The 12,749-nt window shown below is 39.3% G+C and overlaps 1 protein-coding gene across 1 annotated transcript in view; it reads left to right on the top strand.

Annotated features, from left to right (window-relative positions):
- The window catches only part of DCDC2 (doublecortin domain containing 2), a 193,804-nt gene that overhangs the window by 161,250 nt on the left and 19,805 nt on the right, over window positions 1-12,749 (top strand). The window lies entirely within an intron of this gene.

Genomic DNA, 12,749 nt, shown 5'->3' with positions numbered 1-12,749 from the left:
AGTGTTAGCCAGGATGGTCTCCATCTCCTGACCTCGTGATCCGCCCATCTCGGCCTCCCAAAGTGCTGGGATTACAGGCTTGAGCCACCGGCCCGGCCCACATTTTCTTTATCCAGTATACCATTGATGGGCATTTGGGTTGGTTCCAAGTCTTTGCTATTGTGAATAGTGCTGCAGTACACATGTGTGTGAATGTGTCTTTATAGTAGATTGATTTATTATCCTTTGGGTATATATCCAGTAATGAGATTGCTGGGTCAAATGGTATTTCTGGTTCTAGATCCTTGAGGGATTGCCACACTGTCTTCCACAATGCTTGAGCTAATTTACACTCCTACCAACAGTGTAAAAGCGTTCCTATTTTTCCACATCCTCTCCAGCATCTGTTGTTTCCTGACTTTTTAATGATTGCCATTCTAAATGGCGTGAGATGGTATCTCATTGCAGTTTTGATTTACATTTCTCTAATGACCAGTGATGATGAGCTTTTTTTCATATGTTTGTTGGCCACATAAATGTCATCTTTTGAGAAGTATCTGTTCATATCCTTTGCCCACTTTTTGATGGGATTGTTTTTTTCTTGCAATTTTTAAAAAGTTCCTTGTAGATTCTGGATTATTAGCCCTGTCAGATGGATGGATTGCAAAAATCTTCTCCCAATCTGTAGGTTTCCTGTTCACTCTGCTGATAGTTTCTTTTTCTGTGCAGAAGCTCTTTAGCTTAATTAGATCCCATTTGTCAATTTTGGCTTTTGTTGCCATTACTTTTGGTGTTTTATTCATATGAAGTCTTTCCCCAAGCCTATGTCCTGAATGGTATTGCCTAGGTTTTCTTTTAGGGTTTTTATGGTTTTAGGTCTTATGTTTAAGTCTTTAATCCATCTTGAGTGAATTTTTGCATAAGGTGTAAGAAAGGGGTCCAGTTCCAGTATTCTGCATATGGCTAGCCAGTTTTCCCAACACCATTTATTACATAGGGAATCCTTTTCCCATTGCTTGTTTTTGTCAGGTTTGTCGAAGTTCAGATGGATGTAGATGTGTGGCATTATTTCTGAGGACTCTGTTCTGGTCAATTGGTCTATATATCTGTTTTGGTACCAGTACTGTGCTGTTTTGGTTACTGTAGCCTTGTAGTATAGTTTGAAGTCAGGTAGCATGATGCCTCCAGCTTTGTTCTTTTTGCTTAGAATTATCTTGGCTATATGGGCTCTTTTTTGGTCCCATATGAACTTTAAAGTAGTTTTTTCCAATTTTGTGAAGCAAGTCAATGGTAGCTTGATGGGGATGGCATTGATTCTATAAATTACCTTAGGCAGTATGGCCATTTTCACGATATTGATTCTTCCTATCCACAAGCATGGAATGTTTTTTCCATTTGCTTGTGTCCTCTCTTATTTGCTTGAGTAGTGGTTTGTCCTTCCCCTTGAAGAGGTCCTTCACATCCCTTGTAAGTTGTATCCCTAGGTATTTTATTCTCATTGTAGCAATTGTGAATGGGAGTTCACTCATGATTTGGCTCTCTGTTTGTCTATTACTGGTGTATAGGAATGCATGTGATTTTTGCACATTGATTTTGTATCCTGAGACTTTGCTGAGGTTACTTATCAGCTTAAGGAGATTTTGGGCTGAGATCATGGGGTTTTCTAAATATACAATCATGTCATCCACAAAGAGGGACAATTTGACTTCTTCTCTTCTATTTCTGTTTGAATACCCTTTCTTTCTCTTGCGTGATTGCCCTGGCAAGAACTTCTAATACTATGTTAAATAGGAGTGATGAGAGAGGGCATCCTTGACTTGTCCAGGTTTTCAAAAGGAATGCTTCCAGCTTTTGCCATTCAGTATGATATTGGTTGTGGGTTTGTCATGAATAGCTCTTATTATTTTGAGTTATGTTCCATCAATACCTCATTTATTGAGAGTGTTTAGCATGAAGGGGTGTTGAATTTTATCAAAGGCCTTTTCTGCATCTATTGAGATAATCATGTGGTTTTTGTCATTGGTTCTGTTTATGTGATGCATTACGTTTATTGATTTGCATATGTTGAACCAGGCTTGCATCCCAGGGATGAAGCCGACTTGATCGTGGCTGATAAGCTTTTTGATGTGCTGCTGGATTCGGTTTGCCAGTATTTTATTGAGGATTTTGGCCTCAATGTTGATCAGGTATATTGGCCTGAAATTTTCTTTTTCTGTTGTGTCTCTGCCAGGTTTTGCTATCAGGATGATGCTGGCCTCATGAAATGAACTAGGGAGGAGTCCCCTTTTTTTCTATTTTTCAGAATAGTTTCGCCTTCTGTCGGCTGCACCCACTGTCTAACTAGTCCCAGTGAGATCAGCCAGATACCTCAGTTGGGAATGCAGAAATCACTGGCCTTCTGTGTTGAAGAATAGTTTCAGAAGGAATGGTACCAATTCAGAAGGAATGGTACCAGTTTTCCTTTGTGTGGGAGTCTAAGTCTTTTTGTAGGTCTCTATTGTTTAGAATAGTTTCAGAAGGAATGGTACCAGTTCCATTTGTTTGTACTTCCGTTCGAATTCGGCTGTGAATCTGTCTGGTTCTGGGGTTTTTTTGCTTGGTAGGCTATTACTGCCTCAATTTCAGAATTTGTTATCGGTCTATTCAGGGATTTGACTTCTTCCTGGTTTAGTCTTGGGAGGGTGTATGTGTCCAGGAATTTATCCATTTCTTCTAGATTTTCTAGTTTATTTGCATAGACTTGTTTATAGTATTCTCTGATGGTAGTTTGTATTTCTGTTAGATCAGTGGTGGTCTCCCCTGTATCAATTTTTGTTGATTCTATTTGATTCTTCTCTCTTTTCTTATTTATTAGTCTGGCTAGTGGTTTATTTTGTTAATCTTTTCAAAAAACCAGCTCCTGGATGCATTTATTTTTTGAAGGGTTTTTCGTGTATCTATCTCCTTCAGTTCTGCTCTGATCTTAGTTATTTCTTGTCTTTTGCTAGCTTTTGAATTTGTTTGCTCTTGCTTCTCTAGTTCTTTTAATTGTGATGTTAGGATGTTGACTTTAGATCTTTCCTGCTTTCTCCTGTGGGCATTTAGTGCTATAAATTTCCCTCTAAACACTGCATTAGCTGTGTGACAGAGATTCTGGTACATTGTATCTTTGTTCTCATTGGTTTCAAAGAGCTTATTTATTTCTGCCTTAATTTCGTTATTTACCCAGTAGTCATTCAGGAGCAGGTTGTTCAGTTTCCGTGTAGTTGTGTGGTTTTTAGTGAGTTTTCTTAATTTCGAGTTCTAATTTGATTGTACTGTGGTGTGAGAGACTGTTTATTATGATTTCTGTTCTTTTGCATTTGCTGAGGAGTGTTTTACTTCCAATTATGTGGTCAAGTTTAGAATAAGTGTGATGTAGTGCTGAGAAGAATGTATATTCTGTTGATTTGGGGTGGAGAGTTCTGTTTATGTCTATTAGGTTGGCTTGGTCTGGAGCTGAGTTCAAATGCTGAATATCCTTGTTAATTTTCTCTTTCGTTGATCTGTCTAATATTGACACTGGGGTGTTAAAGTCTCCCACTATTATTGTGTGGGAGTCTAAGTCTTTTTGTAGGTCTCTTAAGAACTTGCTGTATGAATCTTGGTGCTCCTGTATTGGGTGCATATATATTTAGGATAGTTAGCTCTCCTTGTTGCATTGATCCCTTTACCATTATGTAATGACCTTCTTTGTCTTTTTTGTTCTTTGTTAAAGTCTATCGTATCAGAGAGTAGGATTGCAACCCCTGCCTTTTTTTTGTTCTTTCCATTTGCTTGGTAAATATTCTTCCATCCCTTTATTTTGAGCCCATGTGTGTCTTTGCACATGAGATGAGGCTCCTGAATACAGCACACTGATGGGTCTTGACTCTTTATCCAATTGGCAATCTGTGTCTTTTAATTGGGGCATTTAGCCCGTTTACATTTAAGGTTAATATTGTTATGTGTGAATTTGATCCTGTCATTATGATGCTAGCTGGTTATTTTGCCCGTTAGTTGATGCAGTTTCTTCTTAGTGTCGATGGTCTTTACAATTTGGTATGTTTTTCAGTGGCTGGTACAGGTCTTTCTTTCCCATATTTAGTGCTTCCTTCAGGAGCTCTTGTAAGGCAGGCCTGGTGGTGACAGAATCTCTTAGCATTTACTTGTCTGTAAAGGATTTTATTTCTCCTTCATTTATGAAGCTTAGTTTGGCTGGATATGAAAATCTGGGTTGAAAATTCTTTTCTTTAAGAATGTTGAATATTGCCCCCACTCTCTTCTGACTTGTAGGGTTTCTGCAGAGAGATCCACTGCTAGTCTGATGGGCTTTCCATTGTGGGTCACCTGACCTCTGTCTCTGGCTGCCCTTAACATTTTTTCCTTCATTTTAACTTTGGTGAATCTGATGATTATGTGTTTTGGGGTTGCGCTTCTCGAGGAGTATCTTTGTGGTGTTCTCTGTATTTCCTGAATTTGAATGTTGGCCTGTCTTGCTAGGTTCGGGAAGTTCTCCTGGATGATATCCTGAAGAGTGTTTTCTAACTTGGTTTCATTCTCCCTGTCACTTTTAGGGACCCTAATCAATTGTAGGTTTGGTCTTTTCACATAGTCCCATATTTTCTGGAGATTTTGTTTGTCCCTTTTCATTATTTTTTCTCTAATCTTGTCTTCATGCCTTATTTCAGTAAGTTGATCTTCAATCGCTGATATCCTTTCTTCCACTTGATCAATTCAGCTATTGATACTTGTGTATGTTTCATGAAGTTCTTTTGCTGTGTTTTCCAGCTCTGTCAAGTCATTTACGTTCTTCTCTAAACTGGTTATTCTAGTTAGCAATTCCTCTAACTGTTTTTCAAGGTTCTTAGCTTCCTTTCATTGGGTTAGATCATGCTCCTTTAGCTCAGAGAAGTTTGTTATTACTCACCTTCTGAACCCTATTTCTGTCATTTCATCAAACTCATTCTCCGTCCAGTTTTGTTTCCTTCCTGGCGAGGAGTTGTGATCCTTTGGAGAAGAGGCATTCTGGTTTTGGGAATTTTCAGCCTTTTTTTGCTGGTTTATCCTCATCTTTGTGGATTTATCTCCCTTTGGTCTTTGATGTTGCTCACCTTCCAATGGGTTTTTTTGTGTGGATGTCCTTTTTGTTGATGTTGATGTTATTCCTTTCTGTTTGTTAGTTTTCCTTCAATCAGTCAGGCCCCCCTGCTGCAGGTCTGCTGGAGTTTGCTGGAGGTCCACCCCAGACTCTGTTTACCTGGGTGTCACCAATAGAGGCTGCAGAACAGCAAAGATTGCTGCCTGTTCCTTCCTCTGGGAAGGTTTGTCCCAGAGAGGCACCCGCCAGATGCCAGCCAGAACTCTCCTGTATGAGGTGTCTGTCCACCCCTGCTGTGAGTTGTCTCCCAGTCAGGAGGCTCAGGGATCAGGGATCCATTTCAGGAGGCAGTCTGTCCCTTCACAGAGCTTGAGCACTGTTTGGGGAGATCCACTGCTCTCTTCAGAGCCGGCAGGCAGGAACGTTTAAGTCTGCTGAAGTTGTGCCCACGGCTGCCCCTTCCCCCAGGTGCTCTGTTCCAGGGAGATGGGAGTTTTATCTATAAGTCCCTGACTGGGGCTGCTGCCTCTCTTTCGGTGATGCCCTGCCCAGAGAGTAGGAATCTAGAGAGGCAGTCTGGCTACAGTGGCTTTGAGAAACTGCAGTGGGCTCCACCCAGTTCGAACTTCCCCGTGGCTTTGTTTACACTGTAAGGGGAAAACCACCTACTCAAGCCTTAGTAATGGCGGACGTCCTTCCCCCCACCAAGCTTGAGTGTCCCAGGTCGACTTCAGACTGCTGTGCTGGCAGCGAGAATTTCAAGCCAGTAGATCTTAGCTTGCTGGGCTCCATCGGGGTGGGATCCACTGAGCTAGACCACTTGGCTCCCCGGCTTCAGCCCCCTTTCCGGGAAAGTGAATGGTTCATTCTCACTGGCGTTCCAGGCACCACTGGGGTATGAAAAAAAAAAACTGCAGCTAGCTCAGTGTCTGCCCAAATGGCTGCCCAGTTTTGTGCTTGAAACCCAGGGCCTTGGTGGTGTAGGCACCCAAGGGAATCTCCTGGTCCGTGGGTTGTAAAGACTGTGGGAAAAGCACAGCATCTGGGCTGGAATGCACCGTTCCTCATGGTACAGTCCCTCACGGCTTCCCTTGTCTAGGGGAGGGAGTTCCCCAACCCCTGTGATTCTTGGGTGAGGCAGTGCCCCACCTTTCTTCGGCTCGCCTTCTGTCGGCTGCACCCACTGTCTAACTAGTCCCAGTGAGATCAGCCAGATACCTCAGTTGGGAATGCAGAAATCACTGGCCTTCTGTGTTGATCTCACTGGGAGCTGCAAACCGGAGCTGTTCCTATTTGGCCATCTTCAGAAAAGCATTTTTTAAAAATGCCATTATATTCTTGCCTTTAGGGTCCTTGAAATTGTTTTGGTTGGAATTTGTTTTTCATAAAAGAATTGCCTGTATACATGTAAGTCAAATATTTGCTATGTGTGTATTGATTTTCTTTCTTAAGCCAGTAGAACACTGTACTTAGGAGTTGTGTGTGTGTGTGTGAGAGTATATACATACATGTGCTTATAGAAGGGACTAAGTAGTGTTAATATTTGCTAAATGATGGAAGAAATAAAAGCTATGCTTTTTAATGTAATTCATCAAGCTTTCTTATGATTCTAAGTGAAGGATTGGAGTTTAGGTGAGGAGGGGGAAATGATAATCCCAGATTCGGGAATGGGGAGAAGTCACTAGGAACTGCCACTTGTCCTCTGACTACGGTATGATTTTTTTTTTCTAAAAGCAGACTTCACTATCCAACAAATTCCGTAGGTGATCTTCTCAATTGTATTTGTCTTAACAGTGCAGCAGTGATATTGCTGCTTGATGATTCCACAGGCATTTTCTGCAAGTGTTGCCTTCGTGATGAAAAGCCTAACATGGTAAAAATCACGCAGATTTCAAAAATCCAATTTATTATCCAGGATTAGCTATAACTAATAATTTTTCATAAACTCCAGTTATAGGTATTTTTTTCCTGAGGGAAAATGAAACTTTAAGTCTTCTCTGAAGCCATAATTAAATATTATATTTTAAGACAAAGAAGAGTGACCATCATGTATATACAACACCTGATAGCTGCAGAAACCATGACTAATTTGTATTCCAAAGTCAAAATGTCAAATATTAACAGAAAATCACAGTCTTATTAGCAAAAGAGAAATCTCTCTGTTAATCACTTATTTAACAACTTGCAAATCTCTGAGAGATATTTCTTTACTTTGACATTTGAGGATCCTCAGGAAGGGGAGTTGGGAGGGAAAATTGATCTCTGATAACACTCGAACAGCCTGGGATGCATGTCTGCAGGGCTTGATTTCTTATTTAACTTGTGAGTGCTAGCTTATCAAAATGCAGGTATGCAGGAGATACTGAGAAATAGATTGGCAAAAGCTGGGCAGTATCAACAAATTGGTGTGTGCTTGAAGAAACTAAAGCCAGGTAACCAAAGATTAGAATTACTTTCTTCTTGGACTCTCTGTCGTAACATTGGGATTGTCTAGTTTATTTGTTCGATACAAGGTGCTTATGAAGTCAGGTTACAGCCATTCTGTATGGTCTGCTGACGTTTACATCCTAAGCAGCTATATTATAAATGTCATGGAAAACTAAAAGTGTGGAGAAATTAGTTGAAAGTCCATTAGTTTCCTTACAGTAAGACCAACTCTGTAACAGCGCACAATGGTGATCTGGATTAAACAATAGCTACCTTTGATTAAGTACCTACTGAGTGCCAGGCACTGGACTAGGGATTTTTATTTCTCTCGTTTAATTGTGAAAACAACCCTGTAAGATAGGTCTTATTGGAGCTGGGTGTGGTAACTCATGCCTGTAATCCCAGCATTCTGGAAGGCTGAGGTGGGCTGGATCACCTAGAGTCAGGAGTTTGAGACCAGCCTGGCCACCACGGCGAAACCTGGTCTCTATTGAAAATACAAAAAATTAGCCAGGCATGGTGACGGGCACCTGTAATTCCAGGTAATCAGGAGGCTGAGACATGAGAACTGCTTGAATCTGGGAGGCGGAAGTTGCAGTGAGCAGAGATCGTGCCACCCCACTCTAGCCTGGGTGACTCTGTGAGACTGTGTCTCAAAAAAGAAACCAGATACGTCTTATCAGTCTCATTCTAGCTACCTGCTTACCTATCTACCTATCTATAAATACACAAAGGAAGTGAGCTCATGAGGTGAAATTACTTGCTCAAGGCTGTACCACGTTAATTAGAGGAAATGGGACTTAAATGCAGTCTATCCAACTTAAGGGCAGAGGAGTGATCTGAGGAGAGAGTATTACATAAAAAAAGCCAATTATTAACCCAGAAAGGAAAAATAAAAATCCTAATTAAGACAGGAAATATAGTCATTGTATACTACTTGTTATAGCTAGAAAAGATACTTAAATACACTCTCTCTAAGGCCATTAGCTAGTTCATGTCTTTGGACTGTTGTCCTGTCATCTAAATGATCTGTGTTGTAATTTTAGTCCAGGAGCCATGAAGAAGGAAGTTGTATGTGCCTGTGTGTGTGTGTATGTCTATATGTAAGTATCATGTGTACATTGGACAAGTTATTTATCCATTCCTGAGAAGCAGATTAAGTTTTAGAAGTCAGTGTCAAGGCTTTCATTGGGAGACCATTCTTCATGGGTCTGTTATGATTCTGCCCATCTTGTGAGCAGAGGCACTGCTGGCCTTTGTTCTGGACCATCTCTTCAGGGATGTTTGTATAGTGAATGGCCTTGGAAGACAGAGAGAGTGATTTCTTCTGGAACAACCATTCTCAACTGGTGGTGATTTTGCCTCCAAAGGGATATATGGCAATTTCTGGGACCACTTTTGGTGTAATAACTGGGGGAGTGCTATGGGCATCTAGAGGGTGGTGGCCAGGGCTGCTCCTAATTATCTTATAATGCACATGACAGTCTTCACAACAAAAAATTCTGCAGCCCGGAATGTCAATAGAGCTGAGATTGGGAAACTCTGCTCTGGGGCAAAGGCCAGATTTCCTTATTGTCCTGTATAATAAAGACAATGTCTCCCTATGGTGCACAGGTCAGGCAAGTTTACTGCCCATTGTAAAAGACTTAATCCCATTTACTTGTACACTTAAGAGTGGTTAAAGTGGTAAATTTTATGTAATGTATATTTTACTGTAATGACAATATTGGGAAAAAAAGTTTGGATTCCCTAAGCTTGAGGTTCTTCTCCTAAAATGCAAACTAGTGTGTGCATACCTTCTCATTGTGGGAATTGGGCCTTGGGTGCAAATGCTCTTTTTGCTACTGCTATTGCGTGAGCCATAAAGTCCTTTGTCACTGACTCAGTAGTTTCATGTTTCCTGCCAGCGCCCATGAAACGGTAGCAGGCTAACTTGTCTCTTGCTATCAGGGTACAACTTCAGACCTTTCATAGTCCTTGATAGCCTCTCCTGGTACCATCTAGCATGCGTGTTTGTGTGTGCACATACAGGTGTATTTGCATGTTTATGTTTTGCAATGTGGACTAAACCCAGCTAAGAAAGAGTCTGAGCTCTGCCCCAAGGTCCAGACTCTTTTCATTAGTTAGAGACAAATTAATGATGATGGACCTCGTAGTACTTCCAAACCTATGGAAAAACAGAAGAATGTTCACATTCTTGCTTGCATTTAGGGATGCCAGAACAAATGTCTTCTCTTAGAGGTGAGTTTAGGTCTAATAAGCCTAAGATACTCTTTCAAAACTAACCTGTTTTGTGTATGCATGTTCCAAATCAATCTGGGATTGGCCATCAGCAGTGGAACAAGTGCCTGATTAACAGATGCCTGTGATTGCTCTGGCACTGATGACCCTGTGTCAATACGTTCCATTTATAAGATGGTACTTTTCCAAGCTAAGGAAGTAAGAAATGAGTCTGCTCCATTTTAATTAAGTAAACGGCCCCTAGTAATTAAGGATCAGGCAAGAGAATTCACCATCTCACAAACACAGACCAATAACTATGAAATAACCAAATACACAATTGTATTTTTGGAGTTCGTTTAATTTGACAGAACCAAGTGGAAGATGGAGATAGTAACTTTGGAGTGATTTTGGTTTGTTTTATTGCTTTTCCCGTTTGTAGTTGGTTTTGACTAATAAAATAACGAGAACTGAAAAACGTTTTTATGCTAAGTAGTTTCATTAAATAGCATTTAACCCAGCATCATGAACATTAAAACAGTAAAATAATTTTTTAAAATTGGAAGTTGTGATATATACTTTCTTATTTATTTAACATTTATTTTTAATCAGAATTATACACGTTTTTAAAAGTTAATCAGTTCAACAGAGATTATAACAAAAATAGCAACCATTTGCCACACTCCTCCTCACCACAATTCCTGTTTCATACAGTTAACTGATTTGAACTAGTTCAGCTATTTCTCGTGGAATACTGCTATATTCCTAATCCCCTCCCCCATTTTAATACCTCTGAGGTACTTGGTTCTTATAAGTGATGGTATCTCATAGTTTAATTTAAAATGATTTTAAAAATTAATTTAATAAACTTTTTAATTTAAAAAATTCTTTTGTTTTTAGATGACATAAAAGAATGGCGATCCCTTTAATTTGGTGGTATCTCAAATTTGATAAAATAAATCTTGATTTTATTTGTTTTGATTTATTAGCTTTCTGGATTTATCTTGCTTTGTATTTATCTTGATTTTGTAACTTTTTATGTAATTACTATGGAAGATGACTATTTAGATTTTTTCCCAAACTCTTCCTCCCTATCAAAAATAGGGCCACATACATACAAACACATATAGATGCCTTTCCCTTTCTTTTTTCTTTCCACTATAATTTTGTAATACTTTTGGTTAAGTTAATATCTGTACATTATTTCTACTATGTAAGTATTATTCTTGGTTGAACCATTTAGTGTACTGTAGTTACATTTCCTTTCTTAGGTAGCCCTTTTTCCCTCTTGCCCAGGTTAATAATTGCCTATTTTTTCACTTGCTTTGTTTTCTATGTACCTGTTACTAAGCCATCTCCAAACTCTGCAAGAACTTACTGTCCTCTTGATATATTCATATACTTTCAGTGATATGAATTCAGTGATACTGAAATCTTCATTTTATTTTTTTCCCAGTCCCACTGGTCAGCTGCCTCAAGCTGGTAAGCTGTTCTCTAGACCTGCTTTTCAGAGTTATCCTGGTATTTTTCTTCACTATTATTTTGAGAATTTCCTTTGCTTCCTCGGTGGATGGTTCTCTTATTTTTTTTGGATTCTGTGTCTTCCTCTATCTTGGTTACACCTTCATTTTTTGTGGAACTCATCTCTAGTTGCCTCCAGAGAAAAGATTCATGGGAGACTCATTTTTCTGAGGCTTTGCATGTCTGAAAATATCTTTCTTTTTCTCTAATCAAACTTTTCTAAGTATGGCGAGGTAAACAATTCTAGGTTTGATATAATTTCTCTCAGAATCGTGAGGCGATTCCTCAATTTTCCTTTGCATTCAGAATGATAGTTGAGAAGTTTGATGGCATTCTGTTTCTTTGAATATAACCCTTTTTCCTTTCTCTGAAGGCTTTTAGACTATTGTCTTTGTTTCTGGTGTTCTGGAAATTTCCAATAATGTGTCTTGGTATAGGCCTTTTTGCTTATTGGACTCGGTACTCAATGGGCTTTTTAATTCTTAAAATATGTGCTTTCAGTTGTGGAAAAAAAATTGTTTCTTTGATAATTTTCTTCTCTTCATTTCCCTACTCTTTCTAGAAGTCCAGGTATTTGAATATAGGACCTCCTACAGTGATTATCTGACTGTCTCTCCTATTTTTCATCTCTGTGGATTTTTTTTTTAACTTTCTCACTTAAAAAAAAATAAAAGCCTCAATTTTTATCTTCCTTTGATTATTTCCTAGTCATTTTATTTTTAACATCTAAGAGCTCTTTCACATTCTCTGAATATTCCTTTTTTAGCATCCTATTCTTGTTTTATAAATGTGATATCTTCCCTTTTCTCTCCAAGGATTGATGTTCTATTATTTTACACTTTCCTTTCCTGCACTATGTTTTTTTTTTTTCCTTCCGAGTTTCTTCTTTAGTTTCTTTGTCTCTTTCTATGTTTTGATCTACTGTATCCATATCAGAGTCTTTTCTTGGCTGTCTGGTTAGATTTGAGAGTGAGGTATTAAGGACACACTGTGTACACAGGGAAGTTGTCCTGTAGGTTGATTGCTTTTGGCCATTTCATTGGCAGACCTCCTGCAATTTTTAGTATCTGTAAGTATTGCTCTTTTGGGGTCTATATCCTTTGAGAGGAATCTTTCAATCTTTTGCCTTGTTGATAAGAACCTAGCTGTCAACATTTTGGTATCTGACTGTGAGAAAGAGGCATGGATCAAGAAATTTATGCTCAGTTTCAGTGTAGTGCCCTTGTTCTCAGCTGTACTTGAGTCCAGTTTCCCTAAGCTTAGTTCAACATCTCTAGATAATAAACCTCCCGTATTTCTCAAAGGAGGTGATCTCAGGGGATCTATTTGCTTCTTTTAAAGACTCTGAGCCAATTTTTAGCCACAGTTATCTATGCCCCTTATTTCAGAGGCAGATGGTGCCTCCATCCCCGAGCCACCTTTAGGTTTTTAAGCATGCAAAGGCTTGCTTCTTGGCTTCCCTTTCTACAGTCTCAAATTTTTGCTTCCTTAGGTCTACCGTCAT

The sequence above is a fragment of the Trachypithecus francoisi genome, unplaced genomic scaffold, assembly GCF_009764315.1.
Source record: "Trachypithecus francoisi isolate TF-2019V2 unplaced genomic scaffold, Tfra_2.0 Lachesis_group10, whole genome shotgun sequence".
Taxonomy (NCBI): domain Eukaryota; kingdom Metazoa; phylum Chordata; class Mammalia; order Primates; family Cercopithecidae; genus Trachypithecus; species Trachypithecus francoisi.
Note: the sequence above shows the minus strand (reverse complement) of the source record. Positions and strands in the feature narration are given on the sequence as shown.